Below are 24,986 nucleotides of genomic sequence, written 5' to 3' on the forward strand. Positions count from 1 at the left end.
CCTAAGCCTCTTGGATGGCCCTTTGTCATTCCCAACAGGGAAGTCAGGCTCCCAGGGAAGCAATTTGCACAGCAGCAGGTTGGTATTATCTGCCGGAAAACACCCATCCTGGGGGAGCAACCCCGGAAAGGGGCGATGTATTGTACGAGGGAAGTGTCAACAACATTAATCCTGTTAGAGCATTGTGAGATGGGATGGCAAGAAACCATATTCAGGAAGGAAACAGCGCCCTGCTGAAAAGCAGGAACCCCCTTAGCCCCCCCTGTCCTGATGGCATTGCACAAGGAGAGCAAATGGAAAGATACATTGGAATTGGGATTGCCAAACCCTCCAAAGGCTCCACGGCCCCAGGGGAGATGCACCAGCACCCCCAAAAGCCTTCCCTATTCCTAAACTCTTCCTGCTTTCCTCTTCCTCATGCAGGCCAGTTTAACCTGGGGAAAACCAGAACGGTGCTGCCAGTATTGGATCTACTCACAAAGAAATCCCTCCTCAGGGATGAGAGAATCAAAGCTGTTGGCATCTGGTGTCCCCAGCACCATGCTCCTGGATTTCTCCAGAACCCTTCTCCAAAGCCATTCTCTTCCATCTGCATTTCCACTCCTAACTACCTAACAGTTTGCACAGGGTGAAAGCTGCTGCCTGGATCCTGAGGTCAAACAAAACTTGTTCACTCTTCACCGGCACTGATGAAAATCTGTAAGAAGCTGCAGGTCACAGCAAACTTTAAATAACTTCCAAGCTGGCCCTAAATTTGCATTTTATTACACAGAGAATTTTCTCTCAGAATGGCTCAACTCCATATTTAGAAAGTGCAGGACTGACAGCTCTTTACAGAGGCCCAGGACACCATTGTGTTTCACCTGTCCCAGTGCATAAATTACTATTTATTCAAGCTTAATTCTTAGTTTTGCTTGGGTAATGTCTGCAATCACTTGTTGATTGGGATAATTCACAAGGGTTTTTTTCAGATTTTGTTTTGTTTATGTGCCAAGATCAGCAAAATGTGTCTCTTGCTCAGTGTTACTGAAACACACCGGTATATCCAGTCCCTCCCATGTGTTATCATCCTCCCATGCCTGGGACAGGGGGAGCTGGATGTGTGGCTCTGCTATCTCCACAATCTCCTGGCTGGAAAAATGCCTGAAATACTGGAAAAGTTGTAATCAGACCTTGCAGATCTTCCCAGGCTGGGGAACAGCCCTGCAGGGAACCAGACTTAGCACTTGCAGGAACCCCTCTGAGGGCACCAGGAAAGGATTTTGACCTTTTGGCATGGAAAAAACCCAGTTTTGTGTTAGGAGTCACAATTTATGAAGTTCAAGGTTTGAAATGGGTGTTACTGGTCACAGAACAAAATTTGAGCCTCTTTCTAACTGGGGATGGTGACACCCAGGGGTTGCTCTGAAACTAAATTATCCTGTGAGTTTAACTGAGATTTTATTAGTAACAGCTGACTTCTCACATCTCCAGAGCTGACAGAGAACTGGAGCCCAATGGCCAGTAGAGCTTCCTGCAGAGGGAAATAAAGGCAGGTAGCAGAGTTTGCTCCAACACCCTGCACTCTGCTTTTGGGGATATTGGGACAGGATGTGTTCATCCCAGTCCAGGATCACGAGGGAATTCTCCCCAGTATCCCATCTAACCCTGCCCTCTGGCAGTGGGAAGCCATTCCCCTTTGTCCTGGCACTACATGCTCTTCTAAAAAGTCCCTCTCCGTCTTCCCTGTAGGTTTCCTTTAGGTACTGGAAAGCTGCCAGATGGATTTAGGAGCTCTCACACCCTGCTACACCTCAGATCCTTGGAGCAAGCTACACTGATGTCAGAATTTAGTATTTTGGAGGGACTACATATGCCCAGATGGTTTCAAGGTGGTTTCTTTGGGGCCACACCTTGAGGGCTGTGTCCAGTTCTGGGCCCTGGAGGGGCTGGAGCGTGGCCAGGGCAGGGAAGGGAGCTGGGAAGGGGCTGGAGCCCCAGGAGCGGCTGAGGGAGCTGGGAAGGGGCTCAGCCTGGAGCAAAGGAGGCTCAGGGGGGACCTTGTGGCTCTGCACAGCTCCTGCCAGGAGGGGACAGCCAGGGGGGGTCGGGCTCTGCTGCCAGGGAACAGGGACAGGACAAGGGGAAACGGCCTCAAGCTGGGCCAGGGGAGGCTCAGCTGGGACAGCAGCAGGAATTTCTCCATGGAAAGGCTGCTCAGGCCTTGGCAGGGCTGCCCAGGGAGCTTTGGAGTGCCTATCCCTGGAGGTGTCCCAGGAAGGGCTGGAGGTGGCACTCAGTGCTCTGGGCACTGCTGGGACTCAGATGGATTTTCCAGCCTCAATGATCCTGGGATCAAAACACAGGGAGCAGCGGGCTGGTCCTGCACACCACAGGCTGTGCTGAGCCTGTGGATGTCAATGGGAATGGGGACGGGAATGGGGATGGGAATGGGAACGGGGTTGGGAATGGGAACGGGGTTGGGGACGGGGATGGGAATGGAGATGGGGATGGGAATGGAGATGGGGATGGGAAATGGGGATGGAGATGGGAATGGGAAATGGAGATGGGAATGGGAAATGGGAATGGGGACGCAGACGGGTTTGCGGAGGCGATGCCGAGGCGCAGCGCCCCCCGGCCGGGAGGGCCGGGCACAAGATGGCGGCCGGGATGACACGGCGGTCACGTGTGCGCGGTGCCCCCGCCCCGCCCGCCGCACGGGACACGGGCACGGGAGCGGGGCGCCGGAACGGGACACGGGCAGCGGGCTGCGGCCGCCGCACCGCCGGGACCCGCCCGCGCCCGGCCCCGCCGAGCCGCGCTCCGCACGGTGAGTGAGCGCCGAGCCAGCGGCCTCCGGCTGAGCGCAGGCCCGGGGGCGGCGGGACGGGACGGCGGCGGGGACAGCGGCGGTGACAGCGGGGACGCGGCCGCCGCCGCCCCACGGGGACGTGCCGCGGGGGGCTGCGGCTCCTCATCGCGGCGGCGGCCCCGGGGGACGCGGGCAGAGCTCCGGCCCCCGCAGCCGCGGCGGCTCCGGGCGGGCTCGGGGCTCGGGGGTGTGACGGAGCCTCGGCCCCGCAGCACGGGCGGTCTGGGCCCCGCGGCCCCGGGGAGCGGGCGGGCTGCTCAGCCCCGCAGCGGGGCTGCGGCCGCGGGAGCCCCGGCAGCTCGGAGCTCTGCCGGGGGAGCTCCGCAGCCCGCTTCGGGGCTGCCCCCGGGGCGCCGGCAGCTGCGGCAGCCGGGCTCCGCAGCGGTCCCGGCAGCTCGGGCGGTGCGGTGGCACCGGGGAGCTCCGCAGCCCCAGGAGCCAGCGCTGTCCTCCCCCCGCTCACGTCTGTCCCTCCTCCCGGGTGTTGGGGTGGCCGCTCTGGTCCTGCCTGCCCCAGGGGCTCTGTGGGGACATCTGGTCCCCTTAGCTCGGGTGGCAGTGTGGGGGTGAGCCCACTCCCCTCAGCCCGGGGCTGCATCCCTCTGATGGCTGGGATGGAAAGGCAGGATACTCCCTGCTCCAGGGGAAGCTGGAGGCATCTGCTGTGAGTGGGAGCAGCCCAATCCCACCCCAATCCCACCCCAATCCCATCCCAGTGACACTGAGTCTGTGCTTCCTTCCTGGGGCTGAGGTTTCTGGGGTGGCAAGGGGGTGATGGCTTTGTCCCCCTCTTGGGGACAGACAGGCTCGGGGCAGAACAGGGATGAAAAGGAGAGACCTCTCCATCACGGGCACCCTGGCAGGAGGATGTGCTCCCTGTTTGCTCATGGAACAGCTTGCTGACTGCCCGGCTGCAGTATTTGGATTTTTCACGGTGTATAAGGCATGGGGCTGTCTTTGTACTGTGTTCCTCCTGGAGGGCCTGTTTTGATCAAGGTTTCTAATTTATTCTGTCTTGTGTGAAAACCTCATTAAAGAGTGCCTCGATGCCTTCAAGGCACCATAAATACAGGGAGAGAGGATGGGAAGAGAGAGTAAAAGATTATTATTTATAAAAAACGAGAGCTCTGCCATATTGACATGGTGCTGCTGAAGCCTGCTGATGCAGGCAGCCTCTCCTAGCAGAGCAGCACCGGGATGTCGATGAATGTCCTCGTGTCACTTTGGCTGATGGTGCAGCCTGGTGTGACAGCAGGATTTGTAGTGATGCCTTCATACTCCCTTCTCCCAAGTCCACATGGCTGAAAATGCTTTTCTGTTGGCTTCCATGCCCAGCTGTGAAGCAGTGCAAAACACAGAATCAGTACAAACCACCTGGCTGAAGTCAGGGGAAGTGGTGCTGTGGGTCTTGGTGGGTCTGGGCTTGGCTGTGTTTTTTTGGGAAGTGGATGCTGTGTTGGACTTGCATTCTGGTTTGTTTTGTGTAGTATTTTGCAGATGTTAGAATTGCTCCAGCTTAGAGAGGTTGTGTAGAGTTTGGAAAGAGAGGGCAGTCCACCTGGTTGGTGGCAGACGAAAGGTAAAGGCTGCTTTTACAGTATGGGTAATAAACCCCCTCTAAATCCAGAGAGATTGCTGTGATTTTTCTGAGTTTTTGAGCATGTGGAGCAGAACTAAATTCAGCTCAGTTGCCTTTAGACTGTGTTTGTGATCTGTGCAACAAATGGTGATTCCCAAATTATTATGTTTCTTTCTCCTTCTACTTTATCAACCTGGGAACAGCGTCTCTCATGTTAATTAGCTTTTAATGTGACACAAATTTAATAAATCCAAGTAGGTGGATGATTTTCAGGACTTGCAGGTATTATGGATGTTATTTGACTGCTCAGAGTGAATGGTTAAAAGGCAGTGATTTGTTGTTTTCCATGGATCTCATTGCTTCTCTCAACACTCATCAAGCTTGAATAGCTTTTTAATTTTAATACTACTTTTAATTAGATAATTCTCGAGTTCCCTTGAACTGCACCCCTGCACTGTGGGTTAAAAGTTTTTCCTTCTTCTGGTTGCTGCCTCTCTGCATCACTCAGCATTGGTTAATTGGTGCACTAAATATGGGTGGCCTGGGACTTACTCAGATTTAAAAGCAATTTCAGCCTGGCCTTAAGGAATGGTTGCGGAATTAAAGGCTTTTTAATTGGGGCAGCAGGACAACCTGTGGGGGGAAAAAAAAAAAAAAAAACTGCTCAGAAAGAATCCAGACCCTTGCTGGGGAAAGGGCCTGTTGGAGTAATAGAATAAATCCATATAGCATCACCAAAAAGTGAAGGAATGTTGCACACAGGCCTGAAGGCTGCTTTTATTGGACATGCACGAGGTCCCTGTTTCCTGGGGTGGTTTGCAGGGACTTGAGTGGGGCAGGAAGGATTTCTGAGGCTGCCCAGCCAGGTAGGTCCAGGCTGTTCTTTGCTGAAGTGGAGCAGAGCACCTGATGCTATTTCAGTCGTGATTCAAGTGCAGCACATCAAATCCAGCTGTATGGGGAGAAAGCGCTCTGAAGTAGAGGTGAGCTTAAAATGAACTCAAAAACCTGAGTTTTTTTAGAGCTTTCTTGGATCTGATGGTCACGAACTGAGCTCCCGTGTACTGGCAGTGCTTTCCAAAGGAATTTTGGCGTCATTGGAGGCTTTTTGGGCCCAGGGCACCAGCACAAAGAGAGGGGCAGGAGCCCTCTGGAAGGCTGGTGTTCTGCATGGAATCTCCAGCTTTTAATACAGCTTGAATTCCCAAAGTGTGTGGTGTGACATCATTAAGTTAATTATCAAGTCCTGTCCCCTCCTTCTCCAAAATGCTGGGGGAAATGTAGAAGACTGAGGATTGTGTGAAACAGACCAACTTTTTGGCATTATTTCATCCCAGTCATATTTATTGTTTTGAAAATCTACTTAGCAGAGGCAGTGTTTGGTGCAGGTTACTTTGTCGTTTCATGGATTAAGGAACATCCATCCTAATAAGCTGCCAGGTGTGTAGTGGGGCTTGGTGGAAGGTGTCCCTGCCTGTGGCAGCAGGGTGGAAAGAGAAGGTCTTTGAGGTGCCTTCCAGCCCAAACCATTCTGGGATTCTGGGATTTAGACACCTCTAAAATATTTGTCTGTATTGTTTCTGGCCTTGTCAAATGTGGTTTTGTTGTTGAGGAGAGAAAAAACCCACATTCTTGAAAGTAAGCCATGAGCTTTGTTCTAATAGTCCTTGATCAAAAGCTGGAAAGAGAAAACTTAATTTTGGAGACTGTAACATGTTTCTTAAAGAAATGCAGTTACTGCTGTTGCTGAGCTTTATAGTTGATTCATCCAATCAGGGGAGCAAATCGAGAGTGGGACAGATGTCCTGTTGATGTTTCCTTCATGTGCTGCTGCAGTCCTGCCTGCTGTCCAATTACACATCCATAATCAAAGAAAACCACTAATAAATCCTTACTGGGGAAGCATCTTCCCTAGGTTTAGCCTTTCCTAATTTGGTTAGATTTAAATACACAACAAAATAAATCTCCCTCTGCTTAGAGCCATGACTCTAACACTTTTTTCCTCCCTGACTTTCTAGCCTGGTCTGCCTTGTGTCTCCTTGATTTTGAAACTGCTTGAAGGTAGCTTTTTCTGTTTAAATGAAACAAAAGCAAAGCATATTGCCAGTTGGGAAAAAAAAAAAGGAATCTCTGAAGTCCACTAGCTAGCTTTGGGTTTTTCCAGTGGCAGCTTCCTTAGCAAGCTGGGTGAGGCACAGGTGTGGTAGCAGAATTCCTCAGGTGGCTTTGCTGGACTGGCTTTTTGGGGTGCTGTGGGCACCGTCACATCCTTCTTAGCTGTGTGGGACAAGGCTTGGGAATTTTATCCTGCTCTCTGTGTCTGGGGAACAGCACACAGTGGGGCTGCATTGTGTAAGCCTTCATCAGAAAAATTAGGAAGAAACAGAAGTAAAACCAGGGTAAATCCTGTCTGAAGGACTGAAAGAGCCTTAAAAGTGCCCCTTTCTGAGCAGGTGGATTTGGACAGGAGAGCTTTTGCAGCCTTGGCTTAAGAAGGATTTTTCATAGCTGCCATCTCCTCCTGTCCACTGCAGCCTACTCCTTTAATTTCCTTTACTAAAAAAGAGCATTGCAATTGGGAGTGTTTTACAATTTCCCTTGCTGGTCCATTAGTGTATTAGCTTAGCTCCGTGTGTGTTGAATGCCACTAAATGTCACTTGCAAATTTAATGTTGGGAGCACTGAGATTTGTGCTAATTGAATTTAAAGTCTTATACTTGAATTTGTTAAAATGGCAGAGGCAGACAATTGAAATGCTTTAATGGGAGAGTGGAGGAGCACTTGCAAATCTGCTCTTAAGAGTGAGTGAATCCAACAGTGCATTTGTGTAGATGGAAAGGGAGACCCTGAGCAGACAGATCAGGGTTTGATGGGGTTTTAGTGTCCCTCTGTACATTGCAGCCTGGTGACAGCTGGCAAAATCCACTATGTTGAAAGTCTTAATGCTTGACGTCTGCTGAAGGGTCATTGTTGACACCAACTTAACCTCAAACACTTCAGTAAAAATGGTAAAGATTATAGAACCTTTCAGTTCAATTTAAATTTCTGCTTCTCCAGCCATAGTTTTAGGCACTGCTGGAGAAAGGTTAATTGTTGATCTTTAAACTCAGTTGTCTGCGTCTGTCTTCTGGGGTTTTTATTCAGGACATCAGCAACTTCTGCACCTGAGAGTTTGTTGTTCTGGGAGGAGCTGGGGGTTGTTTGGGGTTTTTTTTGTTTGGTTGATGGTTTTGGTGTTTTTTTTTTTTTTTTTAAATTTGATTTTTTTGTGAAATATCAACTCTGGCAATAAACACTTCTTTATTCTTAACTTCAACCAAATACCCAAGGATTGGATAGACACAGAAAAGGAGACACTATTGCTGTGCTTTTTGTGAGGTAAAGTATTAAAGAAATAACCCTGGATTGGAAAGGAGTCATAAAGATTGGTCCTTGGCTTTCCAAATGTGTAAATCTGTGCCTCCCTAGATAGCACAGTGCTTTTAAGAAGTTTGTCTGGAAACACTTTCATTAAATCTCCTGATACCAGGCTTTGACCTTCTGCCACTGAGCTGGCATTTCATACGGGTTCCTGGCATGAGCTCTCCTGCCACTTTCAAGCAAAATCTTATCAGGCATTCAAAAGTTTGACTCTGCAGTCGAGCACTGTGCCAAATCTGTAAAAGCCCTATTTGTACACAAAATGAATTTTTGCCTGCTAGGAGGGCTGGGGTAGTGCTTCAGTAACCACAGGAATGGCTTTGAATCTACATAGTAATGAACCAGCTCCATCAAAATCGAGTGTCTCCTCTGCTCTCAGGTCTGCTTTTTGTCTTCTCTGTGGCCCTGCCTGGAGTTTTATGTAGCCAGCTTATATTGCTCTGCAAAAGTTTGTCAGGGAAGTTAATTTAAAGCTATTTGAAAGGCTTAAAAATGGCTCTGCTGTTAGGATGATGAAAAAGACCTTGAAAGTGCCTTGAGGGCGATTGCTGCTGGAATACCTGCTTGGCCATGTGAGTGGTGAGAGGGAGCATTCCAGGGTGTCCTCCTTCAGTGCTGGCACAGAAATTGTGGCTGTCCCGTCCCTGGAAGTGTCCAAGGCCAGGTTGGACAGAGCTTGGAACAGCCTGGGATAGTGGAAGGTGTCCCTGCCATGGCAGGTGGTAGAATAGGTTGGGTTTTAAGTCCCTTCCTAACCAAACCATTCTGGGATTCTGTGGTGCATCAGGGCTCCAAACCCACTTGCTTTAACTGGGAGGGAAAATCCAGCACTTGTGGGTGAGCTTTGCCCCTTGCAGGGGGTGCCAGTGGCCTGTGGGGTGTTGAGTGTCTAGGGAATACATTTTTAGTGGAATAAGAGAGTAAACCAGACTTAGGGGAAGGGAGGGGAACACCCATGTTCCAAAGTGCTGAAGTTTGGGGTGCTCAGCAGAGGCAGTGGGGGAGGTGATGCCCAAAGCAGAGCTGTGAACAAGGCAAGAGTGGACAGAAAAGGGGGAGTGCAAGCACGTGAAGATCCCTGCTAAATGACTCGACAGAACAAATTGTTCCCTTTCCCTGGGTGCTTTTGGGATGTCAGGATCTGTATTTAATGGAATTGTGGTTTTATGGAGGCTCTCCACCCTGGGAGAAGCTCGCCTTTGCCAAAAGCAATACTCAGTAATGGGCTGGGGGTTCTTATCTACTCTCCATGAAACACTGCAAAAACCTTATTTTGCAGTAATGAGCAATTACCCACAAATTAACAAAGCTCTTTGTCAGATACTGCCTTTGTTTTTGTGCCTGTGCAATTTCCTAATACATTTTTTTCTCCCTTTCAAAACATAAATAGATTGGTTATCAAAGGCCATTTTAAAAACAAAAACAGGGCCCTAAGCACATTTATCTGAAGGGGATTATTTGAGTTCAGACTTGCTTTGCTTGCAAGAAAATGAGTGTCTGTGCTGAGAAGACACAGACCCATCCATCCACGTGTCTTGTATCCAAGAATTAAGAATGTTTTTGAGAGGGAATGCCAGAGTTCAGCCATAGGCTCAGGAAGTGTAAGTGGCTGGGAGAAACTTGTAGAGATGACATTCACAAACCACAGGCAAATCTCTATTACTTCCTCCTTTGAGCAGGCCTAACCCCAAAGAAATGTCAGGTTTCTCAGGGTCCCACTGGGGTTTGAAGAAGGAGATGGGCTGCTCTGGGAGAGGGATTCCCACCTGGTGTGGGGAGATGCCCTGCAAGCTTGATTCAGTGCCAGGGGAGGAGAGGGAGGAACCTGAGACCCAGGTGATATCGGATACAGGTGCCCCAGATTGATGCACTAAGGGCCATTAGCTGTTTTCTTCTGTGTGCCTGGCCAGCTGAGTTGATGTTCTCAATGAACTTTAGCTATCTTAATTTCTGACTGCTGCTCCTTAACTCATGGCCCATCAGAGCAAAAGTGAATTGAGCCCTTTATAACATTTATAACTGTCTGCAGGGAACTGTCTTTGGCCACTTTATTGAGTGGCTGCCAGTCTGAAATCCTTTTATGATTCTTCCTGTTAGACTTCTTGTACTTAATGCAAACAATCTCCTTTAACCTCATAACTTTGTAATCACTCTCACACTGTAATTGTGCTTTAATGCTGCCCATTTGTAGCTGGATATGAGCAAATATTTAAAATAATTGTCCACTCTACAAAACGTTGATTGACTTCATAGACTGTTTTGTCTTTGTGTTTAACTCCCTGGGGATCTTGTTTCCAGAATAAGGATGTTTCCAGGGATGTCCAGTACATCCATTTAGGTCTTTCCAAGGTAAAAGGTTGGAAAGCAGATTAGAAATCCTAGGGAATGCTGTATTTCTTCACGTGGTTCCACTGTTATGGCTGTGTGTTGAAATTCAGCCTGCAGGATGTGATGTCATGCTAAAAAATTAATGACTTGTGTTTATTTGAAGATTGGATAATAACCAGGGCATGGGTTAACCCAAGGAGCATTTGGCCCTTCTGCTCTGATCTTCCCAGAAATTGTGAGGTGGATAAGGCTTTGCCTGCCTCTGTCTTGCTGCACTTTTCACCATGAGTATTATGGGATGGAAGCCTTGCATTCCTGCAGAGCTGGCACCTTGCAGAGGGGGCTCAGATGTTTGTTCCTGACACAGGGAGATGTGGGGACACAGAGCTCCCAACCTTTGCAAGGTGCAGGTTCCAAACTCTGGCCTCACTGCATGTGCAGAACTCATCAGAGGTGAGCTGGAAGGTCCCTTCCAAGCCAGGATGGAGCCATTCCATGATTCTGGAGAGGAGCCTGTTGAATTTCCCAGCCTGGAACACTGGTGTGTTCCTCTGTGAGGGAGTGCTTGTGGTGGCAGGGTGGCTTGTGGCAGGCAGAGGCTTCCCACCTTGGCACCCAGGGGAGGAGGGAACACCTCAGAGCTATCACCTCTGATCCCTATCACTGAATCTCTGCTTTCAGGTTCACCCCAAGGTTGGGGTTCATCTGTTCCAAGTGGGCTTTCTGGGCTGATTTAATTAATGGCTGTTAAAGAGCAGTCTTTTCTTCCCTCTCCTTGTCTTCATATTCCCAGTTTCCAGTATTAAAGGGCATTCCATGATGTTTTGGAGACATGCTCTGTGGTTTGCCTGGCAGGGTGGGGCCTTATCAAGAGGGAAATAACAACACTGAGGGAAACAGCAGCACAGGAATATCAGTAACGGGCTTCTTTCAGGCCTGGGTCATGCAAAGCATTAATGACATTTTCTGCACCCCTGAACTGGAATAACTATTGCAGTGACTCTGTCAAACTTTGTGTTTGGGACTGAGGTATCTTTGAGTTTTATTTTTATTTAAGAGCAGGAGGCAGCTGAGGGTCTGCAGCAGATGAGCTGAAGTGGGTCTTGCTTTTGGAAATAACTGGAGGACACTTGCTGGTGTCAGTGCAGTGCCAGGTTGTGTGCACACAGCTGGAAGTGCTCAGACTTGCTTGTTTCCCAGTACTGTCCTAAATTGGGATAGTTGGGATAGAGCCCAGTGCAGCTTGTGGGGTGTATTCCAGTGTAACATTTGCACACCAGATGTGCCCTGTTCAGTTGGTGCTACTCACTGTTGGAAAGAAGTGCTCAGGTGTTGTGGAGTCTCTTTGCCAATCTTTGCCTGGGATTGTTGGATTTGGGGCTGCTGGAGCAGTGCTTGAGTGCAGAATGTGGTGTAGAGTTCTCGCGTCCTTTTGTCTTTGTGGTGTTATGGTCATGGAAGAGGCCCCACAGACTTCAAAGGTTCATTTATTTCCACAGACATTGCAAAGTGGCACAAGAAGAATTTGGAGAGCTGAACATGCTGATGTGTTCATAGCCTTAAAAGTGGTCAAAGAATTAAAATAAATAAAAAAGAGGAATGGTTTCTGTAGTGGCTTTTCTGGAGGCAGTATTATCTTCTGGTTCTGAGGATTTGTTTCCTTTCCTGGTCTGCTTTAAAAACATTTCCTTTTTAATAAAAACAGTGAATTACTCCATGGACATTTATGTGAAGGGACTGCTGAGTGCTTAATAACCTACTTATTTTATTTGGGATGGACTTTTTAAAACTGAAGTGTTCAAGTCAGGCCCTTAGAAGACAGATTGTTCTGCCCGATTGTCTTGAGCAAAGTACCTTTTAGGTTTTAATTGGGATTTTTATTGCTATGATTTACAGTGACAGGGTGAGGGCAGCACCATTCCTGCAGTTCCTCAGACAAGAGGGAAGAGGAGAAGGAACAGAGCTATTCCTTATCTGGACACTTCCTTAGGTGCTTCCAGAGCTGTGTACTTAAATAATTCCTCCATGGAAGTGCTGATGTGCAGCAAAGCAACACGCTTTTAAGCACAGTGTTTAATACAAGTATTCCCAGTGTGACTCTGCAAATATTCCCAGGTTTGACTTGCCACCTCTGGTGCTGCCTCTTGGTATCAGAGAGAGCGAGGTTTGTGCGAGGCTCAGAAGTGCAGATAAAATCACACACTTGGAAATCACCTCTGGGAGCAGTCCTTGTGGCTTTCCTGGTCTGCTCATTGTTCCTCTGTGTCCACTGCCATGTCCTGGTGTCCACTGCCATGTCCTGGTGTCCACTGCCACCTCCTCATGTCCACTGCCACCTCCTCGTGTCCACTCTTACGTCCTGGTGTCCACTCTCACCTCCCCCTGTCCATTCCCACATCCTGGTGTCCATTCTCATCTCTCCCTGTCCACTCCCATGTCCTGGAGTCCATTTCCACATCCTGATATCCATTCCTAGGTCCCCCTGGCCATTCCCATATCCTGGTGTCCATTCCCACCTCTCCCCCTGTCCATTCCCACATCCTGATGGCCATTCCCACCTCCCCCTGTCCACTCCCATGTCCTGGTGTCCATTCCCACCTCCCCCTGTCCATTCCCATCTCCACAGGCTCTGTCCTGTCCGATGAGCCCCAAGTCCTGTCTTTCTTGGGGAACCTTGTGCTGCATTTGGGGTTTTTGGTAAGGTGAGAGGGGAGGGGAATTTGGCATTCCAGCAGCAGCTGCCTTTGCCAGATCAGCCCCCCTGTTTGTGTGTGCTGTTCCCTGTGCTCAGAGTGCAGGAATATTGTTCTGGCAAGTGTTGTCAAACTTGGATTCTCCTGTCATATGCAGATGCAATGAATTTCCCAGAAACTTCAGGGAGGGGATGAAAGTGATGTAGATAGTTTATAACAACTGGTGATTCAGTCATTGAAGCATTAACTGGATTTTTAATATGCTGAAGAAGGAAACAAAGCTTGGCTTGGTAAAGTCAGCATCAGAAATTTAGGGGCTGTGATGATTTTTATTTTGTATTAGAGTTTATGGAGAATATTTTATTTTATCTCAATTAAACTGCTTTTGCAAGGCATGTCAGTCCATCTTAAATCCTATGGAGGAACATCTGTGGCTGTATCTGATGAGGGCAGAACCTTCTCCTGCTTTTGGGACTTCAGCTCCCCTTTTTGCAGCTGGGTTGTGTCATCCAGATTGTGTTTCAGATTATGGGGGACAGGGACTGTGGGCATTGGGACACCCCTCAAAATGCAGGATTGTGGAGACTGGGACATTCTTCCAGGTGAAGGATTATGGGGATTGGGACACACTTCCTGGGAAACTGGGACACACCTCCAAGTGTTGGGCTGGGGGGATTGGGACACCCTCAAACTTTAGGATTGTGGGGACTGGGACTCCCCTCCAGGTGTGGGATTGTGGACTGGGACATCCCTCAAAGTTCAGGATTGTGGAGGACAGGGACGACCTTCCAGGTGTGGGGATGGGGGGATTGGGAGACCCCCTCAAAGTTCAGGATTGTGTGGATTGGGACACCCCTTCAGGTGTGGAATTGTTTGGTTTGGGACACCCTCAAAGTTTAGGATTGTGGGCACTGGGACACCCCTCCAAGTGTGGGTTGTGGGGATGGGGAGGATGCTTTGCCACACTTCCTTCCCCTTCGTTTAAGAACCAAACACTGAGCAGAGCTGCAGGGGAGAGGAGGGAGGCTCCTCATCCTGCAGGGGGGACGTGTCTGGCTTCTCCCCAAGCTGGCTGTGGTCAGGCAGGATGCAACTGGAGGCATCCCAGTGCTGCTCCCTCCCAGCTCCCGGGTGTCACTGTGCCAGGGCTGTGTGACCTGCTTGTCCTGCAGGATATCCCCCTGCATGTTTACATCCAGAAGTGCAGCCAGGATCCCATTTCCAGGCTCTGCTTTTCCCAGCAGAGCTTCCCTGAAGCTGGAGTCAGGGATCAGAATCCCCCCAAGGGCAGGGCAGGGAGGGAGAGCTGGCTGCAATTCCAGCTGGGGGTGGTCCCATTCCAGTAATTAAGAGGAACTAATTGCTTGGTCAGAGCCCCAAGATACTGCAGATGGCTCTTACAGGGGTGGAATAGATTCCTGATGCTGAGGTGTGTCCAGTTTTGGGGAGGTGGATCCAGAAACTGTATTTTTGCCAGATACAAGGCCAGCTGGCTTGTCAAATCTGCAATAGAAAAGTTTCTTTAGCTGAGAAATGGGATAGCTTGTACTGCTGATATTTCTGAGGATGAGGGAGCTTAAATTTCTTGCTTGTGTTGGGAACTGGAAGCAGACAATCAATCCCTGTTTTGGGCTGTTCCACAGAAATGGGGACAAACAACCATTTTCAAATGGGTTTGTTTGCTGTCATGACTTTGGTGGTTTTATGCAGGGCTCCTCTTGGTGTTGTGTTCCTGTTGTCCCTTTTGAACAAGGCATCTGTGCATTCCAGGGAAGGTCTTTCCTACTGATAGTGACTCCTTGCTTCTGAGCACAGGATTTGTCTGCAGCCCCAGCAGCACTTTCCCATTTTATGGAAAATTTAGCTCAATTTCCCACCCTATTTTCTGTTAATTTTAAGCAAAAATATGTTGCTTTGTTCAGGTCAAATTTGCAGATAACACTTGTGGAGCTCAGTTTTTCTCTTTCCTGCCAGTGTAGTGTTTTTGCACCCTTCATAAATCATCTGATGAAGAGTTGAAGCTGAAAGAAGCTGTTGGGCGTTTACAAAGCTGATGGAAAACTTGAGTAAAGGATGCTTTGCAGGAAATGGCCTCTCAAAAAGGGAAGTAGTGCAAAAGCCAGTTATATTTTCCTTGTTCACAGACTTGTTTGGAAGATATTATTAATCTCTCACACCTGTGCAGGTGCAGCCTTTAGACTGGGTATTTTTAACAGGAGCAGACCACAGTAGGGAATTCCCTCCCCCCTGTTCCAATCCAGTATTTTGGTTTCTTCAGGGAATTTGTGTCTCTTTGAAAAGCCACAGTTTGATAACTGGGTGTCAACGTTTGCTACAGAAACTTTCAGGAGGAAAAGGGGAAGGCAGCTCTTGCTGAAATACCAAAACCACTGCAAAGTGTTGGGCTGGGAATGGGTGGGACTGAAGGGGTCAGAGTTAAATCACAATCTGGTTGTGTTCAAAGTGAAAGTGTGTTCCCTCATTGCAGTACTCTGGATTGAGCTGTTGCTGCTGGGGGGGGGGGGGAGGGAATTCCAGGAAAAGCTGTGGAATTCAAGGAAAGCTGTGGAATTCCAGGAAAAGCTGTGGAATTCCTGCCAAATGTCTGCTGCAGAATAGCCAGCAGCACTTCGACAGGTTGCCAGATCTCATGCTGAGAGTGCATGGCCAGGTTTGCCTGTCCCAAAGGGCTTTTTCCATGGTGAAGGCAGAGCCTTAGCTAACAGAGCATTCTCCAAAGCTAACTCTGAAGGATATATTTTTTTATATGGAATTTCTACCTGTATACCCATCAAAGCCTGGGAAATTATCATCCCTTACCATTTGTTTACCTGCACAGGAAGATTGTTGCAGCAATGCCTGAAAGAAGCAAGATTAAAAACAGGCTGTGTTGTCCAGAAAATACCTTTTCCAAGTTAAATTCCTTCTCCAAGCTGATGGCTTTGAGGCCAAGACTGAGAGTAAAAAGCTTGGAGCATGTGAAACAAATTCCTGCTGTGAACTATGGAACCTCTGAAAATTGACATAACTTCTGTAGCTGGAAGTTTCAATTTATTGAATTTGTTTTGCTTCCTTAGGACTCAGCTGTACTTGTTCTGTCGAGTTACTTTATTTATGGACACATTGTGCTGTTTTCCCACGGGGATGACCTCTCAACTCCAGCAAGTCATCTGCCACTTGTTAAGCCTGTTTAAAATCTCTTCCTGAGGTTTAGAGGTCTTTTGCATCAGACTGAGGGTGTATGGATGGTTAGCACAGAGCAATTGCTACTCTTATAGCTGCTTTCTAGACTAATTAAACACAAACCTGATTGTCACAGGTGTCATCCTGTAGCTTCACCTGCAGCAAATGAATTAAGTGCAAACCCAGTTTGAATTCCTTGTCTTCAGTGCATTTGTGTGCAGGTGGCTCATTTATTCTTTCTTTGCAGTGGCCAGAAGAATCTCTTTTCCCAGGAGACTCTCAGGAGAGAAATGTTCCTGCTGGATTTGATGTGTGGGGCAGCTGAGGGCAAAGCCTTGCTGGGAGTTTGAGGTCTGTGGTCCCTCCCTGGGCGTGATACCCTGGCAGGAGCTTTGCTGCTCACCTGCCAGGAGGAATAAAGCACTCCCAGCACATGGAGAGCACATCCCCTGCCTCTGGACACCCAGGGAATGGGCTCTGTTTGTGGGATTTGGGAGCAGGCTGCACCCCAGCCGAGTCACCTGTGCAGAGCCACCCTGGAGCTGCTTTCCTGTGCCTGTAGCTGCACTTGCTGCCTTCAGCTCCCTCCTGCTTCCCTCTGATGCCTGTGGCACCAACAGAAAAAGCAACATGTGAGACAATTTTAGTGTAACAGCAGAAATGCTGCCTCACTTGAGCTGCACTTAACCCCTGGCTTTAAGTGGCTACGAGAGGTTTGTGAGACGTGCTTGATGTATTTAAGAAATAAAAAGCCTTGCTGTGAGAGAGGAGAGGAAGGAGCTGCAGCAGAGCTTCAGGCTGGTGAAGGCACTTCTGGGTGTGCATCCCTTCCTTGCTGGCTGGCTGAGGTGAAAATGGGCTCTCCAGAAAGAGAGCTGCTTCAGGAGGAGGTGTGCTTGGTCATGGCCAGTTTGCTGATTTTTCCTGAGCTTTGCTTTCCTGCCTTGTGCAGGAAGGTGACGAGGTGTCTCTGCCTTTCCTGACTTGCTGCCCAGGTCTCACTGTGGAACTCTTGCTCTGATGTGGTGTACTGGGTTTGGTTACTGCCTTTGGTTCAAGTGACTTGGGCAGAGTTTCACTGATTTCTCAGTTCTCACACCAGACATTTCCTTGCTCAGCCACTACTCAGGAGTCACCTGCTCAATATTCCTCCCCCACACCTGACCCAGCTTGTTCAATCCTGTTCTTTCCCTGTGAAGCAAGAGGCAAAAAAGCAGCATTTGCTGTAGTTCACAAGGCTCCCAGATGGATTTAAGTTGGAAAACACCTCCCAGACCATGGAGTCCTAGCTGTGCCCCATCCCCACCCTGTCACCAGCCCAGAGCACTGAGTGACCTCCCTGCCCACCCTTTCCAGGAAGAAATTCCTCCTGATGTCCAACCTGACCCTCCCTTGGCTCAGGTTTTATGATGGTGACAGGCTCTGTAAGCAGCTTGTGCCTGCTGGGAAGCCACATGAGAAGGTGACATCCATGTGCCAGTACAAATCTTGGCTCCAGAAATACTCAGTGTGAGGTGAAGGTGTAGCTGTTTTAACAAAATGTGAAGTGGAAATGTTTAATTCTTGGTGTTTCCAAGTTTGCTTGCAGCTGTTGTGCTTGTGCCCACCCTTCCTTTCCATCCTGCATCAGGAGTTATGACCTAAAAATAAACGGTGTTGTGCAGAGGAGTGGGAAATGAGACAGCATCACCGATTTCAGGTTTTATTGCTGTGTGTGTGCCATGTGCTGGGAGACTTTCTTCTGGTCTGGGAACTCCAGCTGGGGCTGAGCAGTGCAGGCTGTCACCACCCAGCTGGGACTGAGCTAATGCTCCTCTGCTCTCTGGGCTGCTGTTTATCCAGACCCTAAATTTAAAAAAAAAACAAAAAAAAACCAAAAAACCCCCCCCTCAGGATTTGGAGAAGGCAAATAGGTTGTTACAGTGTCCCTGAGGTGAGGATAACCCTCAGAAAGGGAAGGGAACAGATTTCTTCTCTGCTGTGCTGCCATGCTCTGCAGTGGCTTGGAAAGGTCCCAGATGAGGTGGCCATAAACTGCTCTGTCACCAGTTGAAACCATTGAAAGGTTTGCTCTGCTTTTGCTACACTGGTAACTTCCCTGGGCTGACTGGGACAGTTGTGCCATTTCACTGGTGTTTGGAGAAGCAATGGAGCAGACAGTGAGGCCTGAAGGGCACTTTTGTATTCCAACCTCTTTGTCTGCTTTAGCGTTGACATTAAATTCATGGGTACGGGGCAGCTTTGCCTGCTGCTCTTTGTGCTTTGGCAGCAAGGACTGAAATCTCTGTTTGAGCTGGCAGCTGGCCCCAGCTCTGGTGCCTCTTGCACGATGACTTCTGTGTGGTTCAGAATTAGGCATCCTCTCCCCACAGGTTTGGAAAGTGTCTTTGGACAAAGATGGAGAGGGATCTCCTTTCTAAAGGCGATGGTGGTGCTGAGTGAGCCTTTTGGTCTATGGCCAGCCTGCCTTTCTGCCCCTCCAGTGCTCTCAGAGGTGTAAAACTGTTCTTTCCCCTCCTTTTTTAACTTCTGGTAAACTGAGCATTGAGGATCTTGTGTGACTTGCTGATTTTGTAGTCTGTACCTCAGGAAGTGCTGCAGCTGGCTTGATGTGTTGCATTTAGGCAAACCAGTTAATTTTAGCACTTAGCATGCCTGGTGTAACTACTTTTCTCCCAGGTGTAAGAAAAAAAAAAGGGAATTAAAGTCTGGTTTAAAATCACACCAACCAGGCAAATTCCAGTTTGGAAGACACTAGGAGTAAGTGAAGGTCTGTGTGTTTCGTTTTGGTTTTTTGGGTTTTTTTTTTTCTGTTTTTACTTGGTTAATTCTACTTTTGCAGAGTAGAAAGAAATAAGTCCATTGATTAATTAAGCAGTTAATAGGTGTAAGGAACTGGTGCAGACCCAGCTGGTGGTTGGGAATTCCCTGGCAGGGGGAAAACAGCAAAACCATATCCCAAGAAAAACATGGATCTGGAGCTCTGGGATGGTGAGCCTGTAGAGACAGATAAGGATTGAGCACAGGAAAATGCTCTAATTGATAACTGCTCCAGAACCAGTGGAGTGGCAGATAAGTGTCCCCTGCCCTCTCCAAGGAACACCCCAGGCTCAGTAGCCTGGCCTTGGCAACAGGGTCCAGCACATTTTATTTCCTCTGCTGAAACAGGGAGCATGTCTACAGCAGCCTTTAAAAATGAGAAGAGTTTGGAGCTGGAAAACAAGCTGCTTTTAGGCAATAACATTCTAAATATTGCTGTCTTGCAGTGCTGTTCTCCTGGGAGAACTAGGATCAGCTGAATTGTGATTGTTGTTTGATTGTCATGCTTTTGCCTCTGGTGACCACTGTGGTTGATTCCTCTTGTTTTAAACAGCAGCCTTGCTGAGTGCTTGGGGCACAGTTGTGTTTTAAGGTGGGTATGAGTGTTTTAGGGCTGAACATGAGTGTTTTAGAGTGTTAGGGAGTACAGCAGGTGATCTGCAGGCTGGCTGGATTTCACTCCTGTAAGGGAAGTTGTGGTCCAGCCTGCAGGGGAATTCCCTTTATTTTGATAGTGGTTTTCTAGAGCTGCTTACTGGGGAAGATCCCATAAGTTTTGGGTATTCCTGCTGCACCCTCAGGTTCTTCCTATTGTTTGATCAATTATCTGCTCTGAAAAAAGTGAGCAAGACAGAAATGACAGCCTTGCTTCATCCTCAACCTTGCTGTGACAACCTTTTGCAGCCCATTGCTAAGAGATGACACTTTTTGTTCGTAGCTTTGCTTTGGCAAAATAGTCCTTCATAGCTGGAAAGCCTTAAGGAAAAAAAAAATTTCTGGCAATATCTGTAGGAGTTGCAGTTCTTTGCTGTGCAAATGCCGAAATCTACATCTTGCTTTAATGTTTCTCAGAGCTAAAATATTTTTGGATAAACAAAGCTTTTCACATACTGTTTAAAGTGCTTACAGGCAACCTTTACCCCTGGAGTGGAATGCAGCCATGGGGAAAAGTGCAGTGGGAACAAGGACCTCTAACAGACTTGATGGCCAGGAGTGGGATGGAGTGGGGCAACGTGTCACATTTAAATGTTAATTTTGATTGGCATATCACATTCCAAGCCCTTTATTGTATGAAAAATTATTGGCATCCGTAACCAGTTTATTTTTTATTTATGGAAGAGTCAGCAATCAGCTTTTCTCCTCCAAATTTCCACTGGATATTACTGAGTAAGTAAGTAGGAGCAGCTAGAAATGTGCTGGAAAATTGCAGTGTGGCATCTTAGGAATCATAGAGGAACCTACTGAGATAAAGTCTGCTTTGCTTTAGAGGAGAAGCACATTTCTGGTATTTGCTGTTTTACAGTAAAGAATTGCCAAAGTCTCTCCTACATCTTATTGCAGAGGAGAAGAGTTTTTTCTCAACCTGGTGTCTGTGAGCGAGCAAACCCTCCCAGCTTATTAATGTAATGTAAACATAGCTGTGTGGCCTGGGAGCCAGAAAAAAGGATTTTTTTGCTCTCCTGTGACTGAAAAATGTGGGATGAGGCAGGGCCTGGAATCCCAAGGAGTAGGCAGTGGCATGTAGACTCCTCCCTGAAGGAACCTGTCCAACTCCTTGCCAGAGCGTTGTGGATACAAAGAGTTTCAGTGGGATCGAGTTGCAGGGAGTGGGGGGGAAGCTGAGCAGCTCTTGGGATGAGAGATTTCCCAAAGGATTCCTAAATCCATGCTCAGGAAGTTCCTGGAGCTGAAAGTAGCCAAAGCCTCAGGCAGAGCCTTGTCTGGTTGGGGCAGTTGAGCTGCTCTTAAATGTTGATTTAACTGCTACGGCTGAGCAGCTTTGAGGGTTAGGGTTTGGGTCGTGGTTTTTTTTTTTTTGCTGCTTCTCTGTGTTTCTGCTTGTTTGTGGTTTTTCTGTTGCATGAGGCTATGAAGGAAATGAAAACCCTAAAGCTTGGGCTGACTGACTTTGGGGGTTGTAACAGTGGACCTATTTCATTTCAACCCTGACTTTTCATTGAGTGTTTGCAGCACCAAAGAAAATCTGCAAAAAGTCATCCCTGGTCTTGGGTGTGCTGGCTCCTTCCTAAAGGTGCCATGGGGGCCATACTTTCCCTTTTCCCATTTTCAGCCGTTCTTTGATGAAGTTTTCCTTGGAAGGAGGGTGATTTGCAAAGGTTAACAAGCTGCATGCCTGGAAGTTTGCTGGTCTGATATCAATAAAATTACTGTGCAAATCCTCACTTTAGATGAGACCCACATAGAGATGGAATGATATTTTAAGAGCTCAAAGAAGCCTCCTTTATAAATTTAAGTGCCAGCAGCACATTCTTTATACTCAGAAGGCCTTTTAATTACTGCAGTAACTTGAGGAAAACTGCTTGGGCTCATTGTGAGGTATTTGCCACTTGAGCAGAATGTGTTTAGGTGTGTTTTTTCCCACTTCAGTGGAGCTCTCAGGGTTCTTCATGGAACAGGTTGTTTTTAGCTGTCCTGAGAAGTATCCCCAGGCCTCCCTGCCCAGGAGAACCACAGCATCCTTGTGGAATTGTGGAATTGGCCGTGCCCCATGTGTCCTTGGAGCGAGCTCCGTGCCTGTGGTGACGCAGGGCAGCCCACAAAGGAGACATTCAGACACTCAGTCACCAACTCAGGATCCTGTCCCCCTGAGTCTGGACTAATGCTCTTAACCCTGCTGGGGCTGGAAGAGCAGCCAGCAGATCTGGGCTGGAGCCCTGCTCCTTCCCTGTGCTCTCTGCAGGCTGTAAATGACTCTGTCTCTCTGATCCTCCCTTTGGGATCTGTAGGGATCCCTTTGGGATCTGCAGGGAAGCACCAGCAGCCATCCTGGTGTCTCTCCTCCTTCCCAGGCCATCACACCACTGCTCTGCAGGAGTCATGTTTCACTTAGTGAAGTCTCATCCTCCTAGGAATTGTTCTGGTGTTAAAAACTTAGAAATCTCATGGTTTCTCAACTCTCTGGTCCTTGAACACCTCTTTTTCCTGTCCTTGCAATGGCTGAGTCTCAGCTATTACCTGTTAAGAGGTGGGATATGTTTGAGGTCCTGCTGTTTCAAGGCACTTGCAAAATGAGAAGAGCTTAGTTTAAACTGCTGTGGCTCATTTCTGAATCAGTGGATAACTTGGCAGGGAGGCTTTTGGCTGTGAAGTCATGGATTTAAGTACAGTGGGAATTCTGACATTATCTACAGGTCAAGGTGAGCCATTTCTGTCTCCATCTCTTTAGCAGGAGCATTTAGACCAAGCCTGTCATGGAGTCCTCAACTTTTATCCCACCCTCCTGCAAAACCAGAATAGGTACCAGTCCCTGGAAAATGGTTCATGAGATGCCAAACACCAGTTTGATTGATAAAATTAAGCTGTATAATAGGTAATATGAAGTGGTTGCTATTGGTGATGGGCACCAGGAAACTTCTCTGATGTCACTGCGGTCCATAACTCTGGTTATTCCCTGAATTACTTATCCCTAACATGTCTAAATGATCAGAACCTGGGTTTTTATCTTGGTGGTTTTGGCTGTGAACACCCTGTCAAGGCCTCAACAGTGAGTAGTTGCACTGTGTTTCATCTTATTAGTATTTTCTGACCTAGCCATAATTGCTTTCTTAGAATTAACCAATCTTTGCTTTTTCTCTTCAAAGTATTTTTGGGTGAATCTGAAGAATTCTGGGCATCTCACCCTTTGGGGACTGTTAAAAATATCAGTGTGTACCAAGTCACTTCCCAGTGTACAGGCATCCATAGAGGGCCAAGATTTCCTTGGGGCACGTGGCTCCCTAAGGGGTGAGAAGGGTCATAGCAACACTGGGGCCAGGTTTGTGGAGAGAATTGTGCCCTGGAAGGTGTTTTTTGGAAGGATGAGCAACAATAAGGTGGGGGAGGAGGTCTAGAAACAGGAATGATTATTTTGGAGATAGGGAAAGAGTCTCCTGCCGCAGAGGTCAGGTGTATTCATGATACACCATGGTACTGCAAGAACTAAGAAGAAAAATAATCCCACGAACAAACCCTGCTAATTCACATAATTATGTTGTTGTTGATTGCAGTAACAGTTTTTTCACTTTTTGGGACACTAGGAATGAGTTTGCATTGTGCTGGCAGGTCTCCTAGCAGCTTCCCCTGCCCAAAAGATGGAAGAGATGTTTCTGGGCTGCCTCCCTGAGTTCATCACTGCACTATTTAGTGGTTCCCTAGTGCAGATCTGTCTATTAAACCAAATGAGGACCATTCCTTCCCTTGCACATTGCTATTAGCTGGATGATTTTATTGTCTCTGCAGGAAGAGAGCAGAGACAAGCAACTGTAGATTAGGAACAATTTGCAAAATAGTTCCGTGATTAGCACGCCTGTGGAGATGTTTTTCTGTGTAAGGGCTGCACCACAAATTTTACTGGCTCCCTACACTCAAAGAATTAACTGTGAGGAGGATTAAATGACATCCTAGGCATCAGCTAAACGTCCTCTCAAAATCCCTTACGTTGTCTCCAAATCAATTAATTTGATTTCTTCAATCTATGAGCAAACTGGGTTGGTGAACTTGTGTGAGTGATCTATTTAGGCTGAATTTCTCCAGAGTATTTTTAAAGAGTACTTCAGTACTGGTGAAATGGTGCAAAAAAAAGCAGTGAAATTGGAAATATCCTGTGCCAGGCTGCTCTAGTCATGGGGGTGCCTTCTCCAAGCATCATTCTTCAGCTGGTTAATCCAGCTCTCACAGATATTCCTGATCCCTGCTGGTTAATTGGAATAAGAAAACAAGACAAGAGTCTGCTCTTGCTCTTTTGACCATGGTGCTGCTTGTGTGGATGTGGGGAAGGAAAAGACACAGGAGAACCCTCAACTCCAAAGCTTTGCTGATGAACAGCACAAGGAGCTCTGTAAAGTCTACGAAGTGGCCCTCAGCACTCAGATGTGGCCACTTAACTCTCCTAAATCCTGGTTTGCTTGTAATTCCACGTGGATAATAAGGATGGTAGCATTCACCTGGGAAACATCTGAATATTAGTAAGAGGAATCACGTGCTCTCTCTGGGAATCCTGCAGATCTCCACTGGCTGTGACATCTCCAGATGCATCAGTCAGAGATGGAGCTGACTCTTGAGAAGAAGATGGAGCTCCCACTCTGAGCCTGCTGCAGGCTGTGCTGGGACATTGTGCTAGAAAATGGGGAAACTTCTGGGAATAAGCCAGCAGAGCTCTGGAGGTGTTTGGGTCCCATTGCTTGGTGGTTCTGAGCCGTGCTGTGACATGAAGAACAAGGCTGGTGGTAACTTCACTCATTGATCCTCACAGCATCAAAACCTCCTGGATTTCTTCTCAGCTGGTGCTTCTGCACAAAGGAAACACTTTGGCTGTCAGAGCAGGGGGTGGCACAGCCAGAGCTGAGCATGGTCATGTTAGATGAATTCACAGAATCTCTGGGTTGGGTTGGAAGAGACCTCCAAGATCATCGAGTCCAACCCAACCCCAACACCTCAACTAAACCCTGGCACCCAGTGCCACATCCAGTCTGTTTTTAACAAATCCAGGGATGCTGACTCCACCACCTCCCTGGGCAGCCATTCCAGAACTTCATCACCCTTTCTGTGAATAGCATCGAGCAGGATGCTTTTCCAACTTAAATAATTCTGTGATTCTGTGGCACAGCTTGTCATTTACGTGCAGATATTCCCTGGCTCTGCATCACTTAGCAACTCCAGAAGCTGAACCGTTTCCACAGGGATACTGAGTGTAGGGAAACAGGGCCCTGAACCAGCAGCTTGTCCCCAGCAGAACAGCAGCCAGTGCTCTGCAAGCAGAAGGGTGGCCCTCAGGGGAGGGAGGAGTTTGGCATACAGGCTCCCTGGTGTGGGGAAAACAGACCTTGTGTTTTCTGAAAAGTGTGTTAGCAGTGTTAGAGTTGGGCAGTGCTGTGTGTACCACAGGACAGACAGG

General features: G+C 48.0%; 1 protein-coding gene across 2 annotated transcripts in view; it reads left to right on the forward strand.

Moving 5' to 3' along the window:
- Positions 1–2,739: 2,739 nt before the first annotated feature.
- SGMS1 (sphingomyelin synthase 1) overlaps positions 2,740–24,986 on the forward strand; it is an 88,610-nt gene continuing 66,363 nt past the window's right edge. Inside the window, exon 1 of one of the 2 annotated variants that reach the window (XM_021537077.2) lies at positions 2,740–2,809. The gene's annotated coding sequence lies outside the window, so the exon portion shown is untranslated. Of the gene's footprint in view, positions 2,810–18,971; positions 19,467–24,986 lie in introns of those variants that run through there. The other variant, XM_077784809.1, reaches the window with a different exon arrangement.

This window comes from Lonchura striata, chromosome 7 (assembly GCF_046129695.1).
Source record: "Lonchura striata isolate bLonStr1 chromosome 7, bLonStr1.mat, whole genome shotgun sequence".
NCBI classification, from domain to species: Eukaryota; Metazoa; Chordata; class Aves; order Passeriformes; family Estrildidae; genus Lonchura; species Lonchura striata.